We start from the raw sequence: 17758 nt of genomic DNA on the forward strand, positions 1-17758 counted from the left end.
GTCTAGCTTCAGGCCATTGTACATCATGAGGTTCCTCCTCTCCCAGACAGCTGTCCTCGCTAGGCTGAGGAGGAGGTTCACTAAAATGGCGTTAACCCACCCCCCCTCAGACCCGCGGTACCCAAAGAGGAACAGCTCTTTCCAGGGCACCCCATCAAGAACAGCTCCTCGAACAGAGCGAAACAGGCCATCCAGCAGATCCGTCAAGTACGCCCTGGCTCGAGCTGGGGGAAGATCTTTCCCCAGAACACCTCTGAGACCGGCACTCTGAAGCGTTTCGCCACCATCAGCCTGTAGATGCAAGCCCCGCAAGTCTCGAGGGCCCAGGCAATCGTACCCCGGCTCGCCCACTCCCCTCCCCCTCCTACCTGTCCTCCCTCTCCACCCAATCCATCTCCACCACCTCCCCTTCCCCCTCCATCTTCATGCTCTGTAATTCCCCCTCCGCCGTCCCTGCCCCATCCATCTCCAGACACCCATCCTCCATTCCTTCTTCCACCACTTCCCCTACCTCTCCTCCCACGACCATATCCAACTCCCCTTCCTCAGTCTCTGCCAACGGTGCCTGCCCGAGTATTGAAGAGGCTCCCTCACCTGGCAGGGTGGTGTCTTGTGGCTGCTGCAGGGCAACTGGGCGCTTCCCCTCAGGCTCCTCTGGGTCCTCGGGTGTCTGTTCGTCTGGGCCTATGTCCACCTTGCCAGGTTCTTGTCGCCGTTGCCGCTGCCGCTTGGTCACACGCCTCACAGCAGCGCCTTTGTTGACCCCAGCAGGCTTCTCATCCCTGGACCCAGAAGAGGGCCCTGCTGGCTCACCGGTAAGCTGGGGCACCGCTGATGGTGATGGTGGTGGTGGTGCTGGTGCCGTCACCTCCTCCCTCTGCCTCTCTCCCTGCACAGGCTGGGGTGTCATAAGCCCACTGGTACGCTGAGGGGCCGCCTCTGGTGGTGGTGGTGCCCGTAGGATCTCAGCTGCATCACGCTGCACCACCGCCTGTTGTGGAGCAACCTCCCACCGCTTCTCTTGCGGCACAGAGTGGGACGCAGCAGGATTGTTAGGGCAACGGGGCGCCTCTGCTGGTGGAGATGCTGGCTGGTCCCCGGCTCCTTTCTGCTGCGCTGTACCCAGTATTGGAGGGGTCTCTCTCTGCCTCTCCCCCATCACTGGCTGGGGCGTTGCTGGCTCACTGGGGTCCTGGGGCGCCGCTGCCGGCAACTCTCCATGGTCAGCTGCAGCGGCCACTTGTAGTCCATCTTCAACCCCCCTCGGCGTTGTGGGCAGCTGCTCCTGCGGCGGCTGGATCTTCCAGCTCCGGCTCGCAGTTGCCTTTGCTCATGAGCGCATGGAGGCAGTCCGGGCACTTGGCAGCGGTGCAGTTCCTGGCGCGGTGGCCGGGCTGTCTGCACTCATAGCAGAGGAACTCAGGGCAGTCCTTGGCGATGTGCCCCGAGTCCAGGCAGACATGACACACCCTTTGTTGCTGGTCGTGGAAGACCCTGAAGTACTGGTCCCCCTCTGCCGTGGCGAAGCGGGTGCTGTACGGCAACGAGGCTACATGCTCGGGAAAGCGAATCCGAACAAACCTCGTGCCATCAGCAATGGTGGTCCCAGGGTAGTGGCGCATCCTGATGTCCGAAATCACTCTCACCCCCCAGCTACTCAGCTTCTCCTTGATAGTCTCGTCTGAGATATATGCCGGGAGGTGGAGGAAGGACACCACTACCTCCTTCGGCTCCAGCCAGCGGCAGTAGCAGGGTGTGCCCTGCACATCCAGCCCCACAGCCACCGCGTCCGCATGTTCTTTTGAGTCCAGAGTCAGTTCAAACTCTTTTGGCGTCCGGGGGCGGCAGGCAAAAAGAGAGCCCTCCCCACAGACGCTGTGCACTGCTGCGATAATAGCAGATGGTTTCTCCACGCCGCTCAGATCCACCACAACAGTATGCGCCCTTGCAAAAACCCGCCGGGGGGATCGGTCTGAATTCCTCATCCTTCTCTTTCCTACACCACTCTCCTCCTCCACTACAATAACATTCTCTGCCTCCATGTTTTTTCCTTCCATTAAAACACAAACAGGACTCAGAAAGCAACAAAAAAGCAACAACAAAAAACCAAAAGTCTCTCCCCTCCCCAAACAGCACTAGGCTGAAGGGGAGGGCTTCAAAAATCAACCAAAAACACCAAAAAAACACAAAAATTCACAAAAAACAAAGTCTTACTTGAGACAAACAAATCCTCTATTCCTCTCCTTCTTCCTGCTCTCACGCTGACTACGCCCCTGTGACATCAGAGGGCCTGCTCAAGGGGGTGTGGCCGTAAGCAAGAGCAGGGCTCACTGGCACCCTTCTTATAGAGAGGACAGCTCCGTCACCTCTTTTACGACACTGCTTTTTTTCCCTTGCGTTTTTCTCTTCTTCCCACGTTCTCTCTCTTCACTGCCTTCGTCCCCGCTCTATTTCACTTCAACCTTTCACTCTTGCTTCCTTCCAATGAGGACGGAGCTGCGGGAGAAAGGGCGCTATAGAGGATCGCTGTGGAGAGCTGCTGCTGTGCTTTGACATCTGAGCTCTGTGGAAAACGATCTCAATACAATTCTGAAAAACGCGACTCCCAGAACGCCAGCTGAACAAGTCTCCACAGCCGAAGCGCCGTGTCTCTTTTCAGCTGGCGATAAACCTTTCCTCGATCCTTTGCGGACTTGTAAAACTGTTCATGATCAGAATAAAAAACGCTCACGCTAATACACAAGCACCCGTGTCTCGCCAAAGCTGACAAATAAACAGACGGAAAAGCCGCACTGCACGTGTGAAAAGGGGAATAAGCGAGCGAGCGGGGATAGGGCGCCTCCTGCGCTTAAAAGCTTACAGCACCTGGTATTCCCAGGCAGTCTCCCATCCCAGTACTAACCAGGCCCGTCGCTGCTTAGTTTCAAAGATCAAACGAGTGGAAAGCTCATTGGCACCCTTCTTATAGAGAGGACAGCTCCGTCACCTCTCTTACGACGCTGCTTTTTTTCCCTTGCGTTTTTCTCTTCTTCCCACGTTCTCTCTCTTCACAGCCTTCGTCCCCGCTCTATTTCACTTCAGCCTTTCACTCTTGCTTCCTTCCAATGAGGACGGAGCTGCGGGAGAAAGGGCGCTATAGAGGATCGCTGTGGAGAGCTGCTGCTGTGCTTTGACATCTGAGCTCTGTGGAAAACGATCTCAATACAATTCTGAAATACGCGACTCCCAGAACGCCAGCCGAATAAGTCTTGAAGTGGAAAGTAAATTGATTCTTAAAATGTAGAGAGCTTTGTAAAAAAAATATATTGGTGCTTTTAGATAATATATTTCAAGGATGTAATTGCTGTGCTACAGTACGTGCAGAATTTTAGAAAACAGTGCGTCAACAAAGTACACTGTTTAGGTTACTTTAGAAGACAATGTACCAAAACAATATATGCTGTCTGGGTCGTTAGAATTAGCTGAAAGTAACTGATAAGCTTTGAATAACATATCTAGTGCTTCTTCTCTCACTTTTTGATGTAATCTGTTTTCTCTTAGGGAAAGGGGAAGTTTTAGAAGGGACAAAGCGCTGAGCTTTTTTACAGCGCAACGTCTTATAAAAACCCTGTACTGCTTGTAACAAATTGAGTCTCTGGTTGCACTTTGCGAAGTGGCAGCAGGGCTCGCAATATTGAAATAAAGACCTTACTCAGGTGAGAACTCTCTCTTGTGCCTTCCTTGATAGTTATATTTCCATGACACCGGTTTTAATGTCTGTAGATTGTATCTTATTTTTATTTTTTGTTTTGTTTCATGTTCATATTATGTGTTTTCACCCAGTTGACTCCAGTTAATAACAGTTCACCCAGTTAATAGCCACTTTTTATGCGCGAAAAACGGGTGATCTTTCTATCTCGTGATCAGCTTAGTATCTTTCTGTAAGTTTTTTTCTTCTTAATTAAACGTTTAAAATACATGAATTTCATAAAGACAACACACGTTTTGAACAGAAAAAAATCATATTCTGTTCTCTTCCTGGTATGTATAACAGATCAGCAGGTCTTATTTTCCCAATTGCTTTTTTCCACTGTATTTATCATATTGGCTAGCCAATGTCCTCTCTTAGCTAGGTAATGTTACTTGTGGATGTGCTTCTGCGTTGTGTAGAAGCACATGTATCCATAGAAAGTGTATTATACTACTATTTGAGCTACAGTACATAAAAATAATTATATCGTTATTAATTTCTTTAGGTATGTGATTCCATATTATATTCCCTATTAATCAAATTCTAAAAGTATACTTTTGTTTACTCAGATAACGAGCACATTCACAGAAAATGTTAATATCTTATGACTTTTCACAAAGTATATAAACTTAAGATGGTCAGAAGGAGCATGTAAAAACGTTTCCAAAACGTGGTAAAGTCTTACTACATGTAAGACTTTGATGCTTAAAATGTTTAGGAAGAAAGTGGAATACTGGTGTGTATTTTTTCTTTAAACTACCAATACCAGCCATATACAGTTTACACTATATGTTTATGTTCCTAAATTAATATAGTTTATGGTGGTGTATCGTGGTTGTAGAGGTTTGATGGGTTTACTGAGACAATTATTAATTGTAGCAGTAATCACGAGGTTGTTCGTTGTGGCTTTTAGAAAATCAATCGTCAGAACAACTAACAACGCACACACACGGGTTCAATACACGAGATACATAAATTGTGCACCAAACATATACTAGTCTGCCTGGATACGAGCGGCAGACCTTACTGTGAGGGTTATCAATATACAAGGTATATAATCTCAAAGAGATGCCAACACAAAGAGATACACAACAGAGAATATATGTCAATATATATCGTTCGGTTACCAAATCGCTAATCAGTGTTATTACCCACTGTTACTCTAAACTCGGAGATAAATACATTACTCATGAATTAAATTGATAACAACTTGTGTTGAGGTACAATTGAATTCTCGAGACGCAATGTAGAACATGGGGTTTACTTATCCACTGTGTGGATTTGGAATTTCCCGGCACGATCACCAAGCCAGCTGACAGGCTCTGTCGCAGCCTCTGTTCCAGCGGTTGTCCAATGGGGATTGCCCCGGCGTCCTCTGGCTACCGGCCAACCAGTTGAGGTACAGCTCGGAGTAGGACGGGCGGAGGAATCTGACTGCGGCGTGCAGGGCAGTCGTTGCTCCGAGGAGATCTACCAGTAGTCCGGCTGGCTAGTAGAAAGTCTCTATGCACAGAGTGTGACCGCGAGTCCTCACAAGTCACTCTTTTGCCTGGGAAGAAGCTGGTTCGTTCCCGGTCCAGCGCTGCTTCTGAATAAGCTATTCAGGTTGTCGACGAGGGTCCAACTGTAGGCTGCCGTTGATCAAGCAGAGCATTCACGTTGGTAGAATTCTGAGTACGTACGGGATCCTCGGCCTTGCGCTTAGAACAAAGTCCAAGTCCCTTTGCAGACAACAGCAGTTGTCACATGATTGTCTCTGAGGATGCGCAAAAACGGCCAAGGAGAGCCCCGATCTGAGCTTGCGTCCCTTTTTGACCAAGACACAGATGTGTGCTGATTGGTTGAGAGTTTGGTGGGCATTGGAGACCCACGTGGTATTACCATGCCCTGCCAGTCCCTGATTGGTTGATCAAGGTGAGATATGAGTCACTTACTCTTGACACTTAGGAATGCAGTCCAGATGTCCATTTGGCACTCCCTAGACAGATAGGCGCCAATGGATGACCATTGATCATGATACCCAGGCTTAGCTAAGTGCATCCCCATCTGGGAGCTGTCCCTTATCAAAAGAAAACATCTTAAATCAGCCTGCATGAATACTTTCTCTGTGGCTGCACCACAGAGATGGAGGGTGAGATGGGGCCTCATTTAGGACAGCATACCACCGCTTAATTCTGTCTTATTAACAAGCATTGCCGCTACAACGGCATCTCTCCTGTCAAACTTCCTCCTGACGTGTTTGACAGGATCTGGGCCGTGGTGAACAGTGGGAAAGATGCCCTGTGGAGAGTGAGGAACATGGGGCTGTTCAAAGGCATCGAGGTCCCAGTCAAGGCAGCAGGTAGCCTGGCCCTGTTCATCACCCTAGAGAACTATTACCTCAGAGATCTGTGGAGAGAAGGGAGGGAGGAAGCAGAAAATCTGTGGGAAATAGAGAGCATAGGTCAATATCTCAAGAAACTGTGAAAAACATTATCATGTTTAAGTAAAGAATGTGATTTGCACCAGAAAAAAAGAAATTGTTGCTATGTAACTGGTACCATGTCAAAATATAATGAGATGTGATCATATATACTGTTTTAAGTATGTATATTAATGTAAAGCTTTCTAATTTGTGATGTCCTGTATTTTTTTGTGAAAAGAAAATAAAGTTCTTAAAAAATCGATTCACCTAGGGCGAGGCTCGGCCATTGCACTCCGGCTGTGCTGACCCCTGCGAATTCCCCAAATGTGGGAATCTCGACTGCATAATTTCTGGTAGTGGGGGACTGCGTTCGCGCTCTCCCCTGATGTGCTTGGTCCAATATCAGATATGGAAGAATTATGACACCACGTGCTGCGATAGGATCCCAGTTCGAAAGCCACTGCTGGTTCCCGGTTTCTTTTAGTTAGAGGTCCGGAGAAGCATTTCAAGCTGGTTACACTACTCCTTCCGGACATTCATTCCCTTTTCAAAGTCAGTCGTTTTGCTGTAGTCTGCATTATTTAGGCTGATTATCGAGGTTAGCCTTTATTTGGTCATGGGAGCCTCGGTACTGTATGCTAATTCTCAAGACAGTTTCACCCGTTTTCTGATTGCTAGGTTCTGTACCAGTGCAGACATGTCAAACAGTGAATAGTCACAAACAGTCTATTGTATCTGTGCTCAATGAATGAAATCAGTAATAAATGAATATATGTATAGTTATACGAAAAACAAGTGGTTTATCGACTCATCTTCATTTGCAGATTTAGAGGCAGCTTCAATATTCGTTTTACAAATGTTTTTTTTTTTTATATGGGTCACACACATGCCATACAGATGCAGCCATTCAAAGTGCGCGTCACAGACACGTACCGCAGGTGACGTCGCTCAGTATGACGCAAGATGACGCGTGGCACCGCAGTAAGTGATTGGTTGACCGACAGGGGCACTCGTGGTCCGTTGGTCTGTCGTAGAAAGACTTACAGTAAAAACGTCTTTGCTGTGCCCGTTGTAGATATTGAATTTTACCACTGAAGGGAAATCTTAGTAGCTGAGCATAAAAAGAATAGGAGCATACTGTAACGCGTGTGAAAGCCATAAACGATATTAATTTTGGAACATAAACATACAGTATATAGCTGGTCTTGGTACTTTAAAGAAAAAAATACACACCGGTATTCCATTTCTCCCTAAACATTGTAAGCTTCGAAGTCTTTAACTAACGTGATACCGGAGTCAACAAGCATACTTTTAGAATTTGATTAAAAGGGAATATAATATGGAATCGCGTGTCTCAAGAATTTAATAACGGTATGATTATATCCGTGTACTGCGGCAGGGCTGTGTAGGGCTGTTTCGCCTGCCTGCTCATGCGAGCTGTCTTGTAGCCGACTGGTCTAGGTGCGTGCCTGCCAACGGGCAGCGTGTGTGCTCGAATCCAGCTGGTGCTGGACCTTCCAGTTTTATTTATTTATTTTTTAATCGCGTAACATAAACATATTACCGTATGCAAACTGTACTGTATACAGTATGTATATGTATATTTAATGTCTTAACTGTGCCCGTTTAATTGAATTTAAAAAAATTATTTAACACGAACATTAAGCTGTTTACATCTTCCGCCTGAGAACAGTCACCCGTTGCTACCCAACGCAGAATGGTGATTGGCTGACACCATCTGACACCCCTCTGATTGGAGAAAAAAGACGTGCTGGTTTGCTATACATACTGTAACAGGAAGAGGATTTCTTTCTATTCAAAACGTGTATTTTAAAAGTTTAAGAAGTAAAAACCTTACAGCGTACACAGATTTCTAAACTGATCAGGATCGTTATCTTTGTCTTATGCATAATAATATTCACCGCTCTGTGCAGCAAATTAATAATAAACTTTATTTTATATAGCGTTTTAAACGAATAAGTAATTAGATTGCTCATAAACCTAATCACTTGCTTTTTCTTTTTATTTAGGCTCAGATTTCAACTATAGATCGTATTATTAATAACCATAATAACAACCAACCAACAAAAGCAACCATATAAACATAATACCAACCAAAAACATAGATAACAACCACAATACAAAATCAAATATATCAAACCATTTTACTCTCGCATAGTCCTCCAATTATCATAATCCCGCCCCTTATGCAAAACCAAAGCTTCCTCCCATCCCAGTTTATCCTGTTTATCATAAACAAAATCCACCTCAATTTTCAACATAAAGCATTACACAAAATCAATACCTCAACACTCCATACTCAACAACGATAATTCACAAACAGCCAGAACATGTAACTACACATTCCCAAACAGACCTAATGTCCATAGCCCCGCCCCTTATGCAAAACCAACATCCCTCCCCTGTTCTCTCTCTCCCCTGGCGGTTGTAATTGTTTTTATTTTCAAATAAATTTTAGCAAAGTCATGCATTTTAAAAATCTTAAGATTTTTATATTTATGTCTTTATTTAGTGGTTTCATTAGTGACAAAGGCTAAACTTTCTTGGAAAAATGTCTTTTATGTAAACCATGTTTGCTATTTATTCATTCAGGGCTAAAATATGTTCATTGTATTCTAATGAAAGAAGGGTTCCTTTCGCCGTAGTCGGGAGCCTAGCCTTTAACTAGTAAGTACTGTACTTACTGGGTTTTTGAGGGGGGGGGGGGGGGGTGTCTTTCGCTGGAAATCTCGCCTCCTACTTTGAAAATACCCGTGAGACCGGTTCAATTCGTCGCAGCCAGCACTCCTGCAGAGAGGGGGGTTGTACTTGCAGTGTATGCAGTACACGCGTTATGCTCTTCGTTAATGTCTAAGCCGGAACATATCATTATATCTCATTTTGTATTTCTTAAAAAAAATCGTTTTCCCAGCCTAACAGTATTGTTTTTAACCTGTAAATTTGCTGGACAGAGAGGTGAACATTATTACACAGAAGACAAAGATAGCGATTTACGTTGCATTGTGTATCGTGCTGCTTTAATACAGTTTTAAATAATTGGAAGTCTAAACAGTATCAGCTTTATTTATGGGTTTTAAATAAAGGTGATTTAAACGCGATTTAAATCAATATAAATGTTTATATTGTAACGCATAGGTGACTATTCATTGTTATTAAAATGACTTAAATTCGATCATGTTGTGATATTTAGAAATATACATTTGTTTGGTGCGAGTGAAGTTTTATTTAATCTCTGAGCCATACTGATTCTTCTGGAAGCCAGTTTCCGCCAGGGAGTAAAAAAAAAACACACTATGGTATTCTCTCCAATGCAGTGCAGTTAAAAACATACCTCTGATGCTGCTCCTAAATGAATATCGTTTATGACCATCAGAAGCTCTATGCTCCTTTTCTTTTTTCCAGTGGATTGAACAGGGAGAGGCATTTCATGATGTACTTTTCACTGATGAAACAACAGTGGCTCTGGAACAGTTTTCAACCATGTCGTTTTATAAAAAGGGGAGATATGTACACGTTACTGAAGCTAAAAGTTTAGCCTTTGTCACTAATGTAAACACTAAATAAAGACGTATAGAAATCCCTACGTTACAGACTGTATATGGCTGGTATTGGTAGTTTAAAGAAAAAATACACACCAGTATTCCACTTTCTCCCTAAACATTTTAAGCATCAGAGTCTTACATGTGGTTATTTATTGCATAATTTAATTTTGAAAGCCACTGAGACATCAGGTACTACTGTTGTATTTATGAAAAAGAAACAAAACAAAAAACATACTAACAACTGTGCCATCCTACTCCTTAGTTAATACATTTTATTATTCATAAACAGTTAACATTGTTAGCAAAATATTTTAAATTATATTTAACCCTATTTTTTCTTTAGTTTTGTATTTAACTTATTATATGATAGTCAGACTTAATGTATATTTGAACAATGAAATGAAAATATATTTTTACAAGATTTTACATTAAGCACTTAAAATTAATATGGTTAATAAAAGTAAACTGTAACATGCTGTAACAAGATCGGTTAAACTGCGAAGAAAATGCTTTCAGAGAAAATGTTTCAGGTGTGAAGAACATAGATCTCTAATGCAATTTCAACCAAACCTGTTCCCACACACCCTGCCCCCACTACCATTAGAATATACACAAACATTTTAGCGTTTCATTCTGAGCAGAAGACCCTCACACCTGAAGAGTGCTGGCTGTGACGAATTAAACCGGTCTAACTGGCTTCAATCACAGACCATGTGACATGGGACTCAGTAAACTAACAGCGCCACTGGATTTGATAATACCTAACCAAAATCCGCAATATGGAAACAGAACCTGTGTGATTGTTGATAGATGATGTACTCGTAACATTTTTTCAAGACGAACTACAACATTTAAAAAATGACTTGTATGTACTTGATATCTCTAATCAATCCACGGGTCCCAGCACAAAACGAAAGTAAAATGCATACCGTTTCGCGCTTCTTATTAGTTGCTCAAAAGTAATTTGACCGTATGAAATAAATAATATAAACCTAGAAACATATACGTGAGCTGTACTTAAGCACTGTAGTATCGGTGTTAAGACATACCTCTCAAATACTGTAAATCAAGTTAAAAATATCTCAAGACCGATTCTGGTCGTAATGAAACCATGTTTCGTGTATCTTTTCTTTTTCATCTTGAAATAACTCATTTCTAAATACCTTTTTCACTGTTAACATCTTGCAGCAACTTTGCGAGCAAAATATACACTCTGACAGTTCATCCTGCTACCAACATTAAATAAAACAAATCTTAAGATTTCTATATTTATGTCTTTATTTAGTGGTTTCATTAGTGACAAAGGCTAAACTTTCTTGGAAAAATGTATTTTATGTGTTGCAGAAAAAACTGACTTGCTTTAACAAAATATGTGTACAAATCCTTTCACCTGGCATTTTCGTAGTTAGAAATTATGGAACGCTCTGTTAAAAGCAAGGGAGTTTTTATGTCCGTTGCAGTTCTTTTGCAACATGAATATAATTATATCATTATTAATTTCTTGAGATACGCGATTCCATATTATATTCCCTTTTAATCAAATTCTAAAAGTATGCTTGTTGACTCCGGTATCACGTTAGTTAAAGACTTCGAAGCTTACAATGTTTAGGGAGAAATGGAATACTGGTGTGTATGTTTTCTTTAAAGTACCGAGACCAGCCATATACTGTATGTTTATGTTAAGATTTCCCTTCAGTGGTAAAATTAGATATGAATATTCAATACTTAAACGGGCACAGTTAAGACATTAAATATACATATACATACTGTATACAGTACAGTTTGCATACGGTTATATGTTACGCGATTAAAAAATAAATATATAAAACTGGAAGGTCCAGCACCAGCTGGATTCGAGCACACAACCTGCCCGTTGGCAGGCACGCACCTAGACCAGTCGGGAACAAGACAGCTCGCATGAGCAGGCAGCCGAAACAGCCCTACACAGCCCTGCCGCAGTACACGGATATAATCATACCGTTATTAAATTCTTGAGACACGCGATTCCATATTATATTCCCTTTTAATCAAATTCTAAAAGTATGCTTGTTGACTCCGGTATCACGTTAGTTAAAGACTTCGAAGCTTACAATGTTTAGGGAGAAATGGAATACCGGTGTGTATTTTTCCTTGTGATATTTTAAGCTCTAGTTGAATGATAGGTGTCGCATTTTAAATCATTTTCGTAGTTAGAAATTATGAAACGCCCTGTTAAAAGCAAGGAAGTTTTTATGCCCGTTGAAGTAAAACAAAATGCCTGACAAAGTATGGCTTGGACAGATTCCAAGTGCTTGTACAAATGTGCTAAAGAAATTATACTTTGAGTATACAGCTTGTCCAAAGTCATCCATTATTAATACTATTAGTAATATCTTCGGTAAAGGCTTTGATGCATAAATATTTCTGATAAAGGTAGGTTGTGTACTTTTGTCCAACTGAGCAATCTTGCTTTCATAAAATATACCAACATTTTAATGACTGAAGATTAACATGCTGTAATACACTGTTCAAAATTAAAGGCTCAAATGCTGTACATGAGAGGTTAAGCTCCCCCTGGCGGTTTTACAAGGTGACGCCGGATAGTTTCCGGCAGAGCGTCAAATGACGCGCGATTAACCACGTGGCACTGCGTGACACTGCGTGATACCGCGACAGGCCCACCGGGGTATGCCGCAAAATAACGCACCCATTTTGAATGGCTGCATCTGTAGCAACAAAACATCTCTAGAGATGAGGCTATAGATCACCTTACCATCCTCCAGGTTTTCCTCCCAAAGCCTACGGCACCAACAGCGACACCTGCCTCGGTACTGTATGCTAATTCTCAAGACAGTTTCACCCGTTTTCTGATTGCTAGGTTCTGTACCAGTGCAGACATGTCAAACAGTGAATGGCTGTACCTCTATTGTATCCGTGCTCAATGAATGAAATCAGTAATAAATGAATATATGTATAGGTATACGAAAAACAAGTGGTTTATCGACTCATCTTCATTTGCAGATTTAGAGGCAGCTTCGATATTCGTTTTACAAATGGGTTTTTTTTAAATGGGTCACACACATGCCATAGCAACAAAACATCTCTAGAGATGAGGCTATAGATCACCTTTCCATCCTCCAGGTTTTCCTCCCAAAACCTACGGTACCAACGGCAACCCCTGCTGGCCGAGAGAGCAACAGCTTGCAGCACCCGGTATTCCCAGGAAGTCTCCCATCCAAGTACTAACCAATCCCAACCCTGCTTAGCTTCCGAGATCAGACGAGATCGGGCACATTCAGGGTGGTGTGGCCGCAAGCAAAAACTGTGGCGCCTGACTCGTTACTTGAAGCTGTGTGTGGCTGGGGCTCCGCGCCCCCCGAGCGGGACTGAAGGATCGTTCGTGTGCAGCTCTTTGGAAAGGAGCTTCTTTCCAAATCGCATTGTGTACCTGGATGTTGGCGAATGTGCTCCCTTGTGTTGACTTGTCCCGCACTGGAGGAGAACAAACAAACTGCTCGGAGGAGCACAAGGCAAGTCTTCACAAGACAAAAACCTCCAATGCACAGCACTCAAAACATTTCTGGGCTGTCGCGTGTTTATTTCAGCACATAAAGCGCACCAGTCCAACACGTCGGCCGGGCACGCGGCACCTCCGCCCTCTTGTGGCCTTGCGGCGTCAGAGCAAGAGGCTCCTTCTCGCTGCCTTTCCGCTGTGTTGCAGAGCCCTGAGAGGGAACCTGGAGCGCACACTTTGTGGGGGCGGGAGACCGCGTTCGCGCTCTGCCCCCGATCTCTTGCGCGAGTGCTAAATCTCACGGTGCCAACCAGCAGCCAGGAGACAAGTGCAATATCGCGGGACAGGGGGGCCTCGTCATTGATTGTTACATATGAGACGGGGATTAGGAGGAGACCCCGACTGATTGGTAAAGGGGAACACTAACACCAGAGTGACACCTGCGGCGTCTCATTTTGAGAGACGCCCTGGGATTTCTTAATGGCCAAGGAGGGTCGGGACCTCGGTTTTACGCCTCCCCCAAAGGACGGCGCCTGTTTGTGCAGCAGAGTGTCGCCATCAGGATGCTGGGGCATAAGAAAGCCACACAGACCGCAGGGTGAGCGCTCCCTACTGGTCCCAGTCACACGTCTTGCAGGAGCAGCAGCAACCTGAGCTTTTCCGGGGGGAATCTCCCATCCGGGTGCCGGCTAGGCTCACACCTGCTGGGCTGCCGTGGGTGAGCCCAGTCGAGAGTCGCAGGGTGAGATCTAGTCACCGGGGAGAAACGATACAAGCAAAGGATTACTCAGCTTCCAGCACTTGAAAAGGCCAACAAATGACTTGTTCCCTCCGGAGCTGAATGTACCTGCATGTGTCGTGTCGTCTACTTCCCCCGCCCCGCTGTGTTTCCTGTATTGTCTTTGAAGCCGGCCCCCGAGACGAGACGGGCTGTTCCTGTGCCCCAATTAACACTTTACAGGTGCCATTCCCCGGCATTGTGGCCATTGTCGGTGGTCACACGCGATAAGATAAGGTGGAGGAGGGCGGGGCATGCCCAGCGCCAGACATTCAAGGAGGGGGCTGTGCGAGGTGAGGTGAGGTGTGACACGCCGGAGCCCCGACGCTGCTAATGCGGAGCACTTGTTGAAGTGGCATTGAAAGGACGTGTGCGCACGGAGCGAGCCTTCCCTGCGGCGGAGCGTGGAAACTTTCTCCCCGCGCTGCAGGAGTTGTGTGCGCTGCAGCGGTGCCGAGAGAACAGCACAGAAGGCAGCAGGCTCTGGAGAGCGGGTAAGAGACAAACCTTGTGGGCAGGCGAGCAGGCCCGTTTTTTGGAAATTGCTGAAAAGGCTCCGGTGTTTGTTCGGTGTGTGGCAGGCGCACGACGCGAGCTTGCGTAGCGATCTGCCGGTCTGGTGTTATGCAAATGAGGCCGAATTGCGTCCCGGGACATGCTGCGAATGCGCATTGGCGACTGCAGATGTGTAGGAAACGGCGCGCTCGTTTTTTCGTTTTGCCCACCCTTTTGAGTGTTAGTGTGGCGTGTGAGTGTGCGAAAGAGTGGGCCCAGCAGGAGGCGGTGGTGTGCGGGGCGAGGAGCTGGCCTAGGCTGCGCGCTTTGTTCTGTGGGTGCGGGCCGCTTGCAGGGGCTTGTACAGCTCATACTTACCTGGCAGGGGAGATACCTTGATCAAGAAGGAGGTTCACCCAGAGCGAGGCTCGGCCATTGCACTCCGGCTGTGCTGACCCCTGCGAATTCCCCAAATGTGGGAATCTCGACTGCATAATTTCTGGTAGTGGTTGACTGCGTTCGCGCTCTCCCCTGATGTGCTTGGTCCAATATCAGATACGGAAGAGTTATGACACCACGAGCTGCGATAGGATCCCAGTTCAAAAGGAGTCGATGCCACTGCTGGTTCCCGATTTCTTTTAGTTAGAGATCCGGAGAAGCATTTCAAGCTGGTTACGCTACTCCTTCCGGACATTCATTCCCTTTTCAAAGTCAGTCATTTTGCTGTAGTCTGCATTATTTAGGCTGATTATCGAGGTTAGCCTTTATTTGGTCATGGGAGCCTCGGTACTGTATGCTAATTCTCAAGACAGTTTCACCCGTTTTCTGATTACTAGGTTCTGTACCAGTGCAGACATGTCAAACAGTGAATGGCTGTACCTCTATTGTATCCGTGCCCAATGAATGAAATCAGTAATAAATGAATATATGTATAGTTATACGAAAAACAAGTTGTTTATCGACTCATCTTCATTTGCAGATTTAGAGGCAGCTTCGATATTCGTTTTACAAATGGGTTTTTTTTTTATATGGGTCAAACACATGCCATAGCAACAAAACATCTCTAGAGATGAGGCTTTATATCACCTTTCCATCCTCCAGGTTTTCCTCCCAAAACCTACGGTACCAACGGCGACCCCTGCTGACCGAGAGAGCAAAAGCTTGCAGCACCTGGTATTCCCAGGTAATCTCCCATCCAAGTACTAACCAGGCCCAACCCTGCTTAGCTTCCAAGATCAGAGGACATCGGGAACATTCCGGGTGGTGTGGCCACAAGCAAAAGCATGGCGCCTGACTCGTTACTTGAAGCTGTGTGTGGCTGGGGCTCCGCGCCCCCCGAGCGGGACTGAAGGATCGTTCGTGTGCAGCTCTTTGGAAAGGAGCTTCTTTCCAAATCGCATTGTGTACCTGGATGTTGGCGAATGTGCTCCCTTGTGTTGACTTGTCCCGCACTGGAGGAGAACAAACAAACTGCTCGGAGGAGCACAAGGCAAGTCTTCACAAGACAAAAACCTCCAATGCACAGCACTCAAAACATTTCTGGGCTGTCGCGTGTTTATTTCAGCACATAAAGCGCACCAGTCCAACACGTCGGCCGGGCACGCGGCACCTCCGCCCTCTTGTGGCCTTGCGGCGTCAGAGCAAGAGGCTCCTTCTCGCTGCCTTTCCGCTGTGTTGCAGAGCCCTGAGAGGGAACCTGGAGCGCACACTTTGTGGGGGGCGGGAGACCGCGTTCGCGCTCTGCCCCCGATCTCTTGCGCGAGTACTAAATCTCACGGCGCCAGCCAGCAGCCAGGAGACAAGTGCAATATCGCGGGACAGGGGGGCCTCGTCATTGATTGTTACATATGAGACGGGGATTAGGAGGAGACCCCGACTGATTGGTAAAGGGGAACACTAACACCAGAGTGACACCTGCGGCGTCTCATTTTGAGAGACGCCCTGGGATTTCTTAATGGCCAAGGAGGATCGGGACCTCGGTTTTACGCCTCCCCCGAAGGACGGCGCCTGTTTGTGCAGCAGAGTGTCGCCATCAGGATGCTGGGGCATAAGAAAGCCACACAGACCGCAGGGTGAGCGCTCCCTACTGGTCCCAGTCACACGTCTTGCAGGAGCAGCAGCAACCTGAGCTTTTCCGGGGGGAATGTCCCATCCGGGTGCCGGCTAGGCTCACACCTGCTGGGCTGCCGTGGGTGAGCCCAGTCGAGAGTCGCAGGGTGAGATCTAGTCACCGTGGTGAAACGATACAAGCGAAGGATTACTCGGCTCCCAGCACTTGAAAAGGCCGACAAATGACTCATTCCCGCCGGAGCTGAATGTACCTGCATGTGTCGTGTCGTCTACTTCCCCCGCCCCGCTGTGTTTGCTGTATTGTCTTTGAAGCCGGCCCCCGAGACGAGACGGGCTGTTCCTGTGCCCCAATTAACACTTTACAGGTGCCATTCCCCGGCATTGTGGCCATTGTCGGTGGTCACACGCGATAAGATAAGGTGGAGGAGGGCGGGGCATGCCCAGCGCCAGACATTCAAGGAGGGGGCTGTGCGAGGTGAGGTGAGGTGCGACACGCCGGAGCCCCGACGCTGCTAATGCGGAGCACTTGTTGAACTGGCATTGAAAGAACGTGTGCGCAAGGAGCGAGCCTTCCCTGCGGCGGAGCGTGGAAACTTTCTCCCCGCGCTGCAGGAGTTGTGTGCACTGCAGCGGTGCCGAGAGAACAGCACAGAACGCAGCAGGCTCTGGAGAGCGGGTAAGAGACAAACCTTGTGGGCAGGCGAGCAGGCCCGTTTTTTGGAAATTGCTGAAAAGGCTCCGGTGTTTGTTCGGTGTGTGGCAGGCGCACGATTCGAGCTTGCGTAGCGATCTGCCGGTCTGGTGTTATGCAAATGAGGCCGAATTGCGTCCCGGGACATGCTGCGAATGCGCATTGGCGACTGCAGATGTGTAGGAAACGGCGCGCTCGTTTTCTTTTGCCCACCCTTTTGAGTGTTAGTGTGGCGTGTGAGTGTGCGAAAGAGTGGGCCCAGCAGGAGGCGGTGGTGTGCGGGGCGAGGAGCTGGCCTAGGCTGCGCGCTTTGTGCTGTGGGTGCGGGCCGCTTGCAGGGGCTTGTACAGCACATACTTACCTGGCAGGGGAGATACCTTGATCAAGAAGGAGGTTGACTGGCAGGGGAGATACCTTGATCAGCCTGTAGGTGGAGTTGTTGGATTGTTTTCTTGTTTTGTGGAAGTAGTGTTTGTTTTGCAGTTCACGAAATGGCAACTTTTGGATCCCGCAAGAATGCTGTGCGTTTTGAGC

At 46.6% G+C, this 17758-nt stretch overlaps 3 non-coding genes and 1 pseudogene across 3 annotated transcripts; 2 read left to right on the forward strand and 2 right to left on the reverse strand.

The window, feature by feature from the left end:
* The first annotated feature begins 6354 nt into the window (after positions 1-6354).
* On the forward strand, positions 6355-6519 carry LOC148827732 (U1 spliceosomal RNA). The gene has a single exon (XR_016092078.1). It is a non-coding gene; the product is annotated as a U1 spliceosomal RNA (small nuclear RNA).
* A 6355-nt stretch (positions 6520-12874) lies between these two features.
* On the reverse strand, positions 12875-12993 carry LOC148827733 (5S ribosomal RNA). The gene has a single exon (XR_016092874.1). It is a non-coding gene; the product is annotated as a 5S ribosomal RNA (ribosomal RNA).
* A 1840-nt stretch (positions 12994-14833) lies between these two features.
* Positions 14834-14997, forward strand: LOC148827734 (U1 spliceosomal RNA). The gene has a single exon (XR_016091846.1). It is a non-coding gene; the product is annotated as a U1 spliceosomal RNA (small nuclear RNA).
* A 624-nt stretch (positions 14998-15621) lies between these two features.
* Positions 15622-15740, reverse strand: LOC148827735 (5S ribosomal RNA; annotated as a pseudogene).
* Positions 15741-17758: the final 2018 nt, after the last annotated feature.

Source organism: Atractosteus spatula, chromosome 10 (genome assembly GCF_055471065.1).
Source record: "Atractosteus spatula isolate fAtrSpa1 chromosome 10, fAtrSpa1.hap1, whole genome shotgun sequence".
In the NCBI taxonomy this organism is placed as follows: Eukaryota; Metazoa; Chordata; class Actinopteri; order Semionotiformes; family Lepisosteidae; genus Atractosteus; species Atractosteus spatula.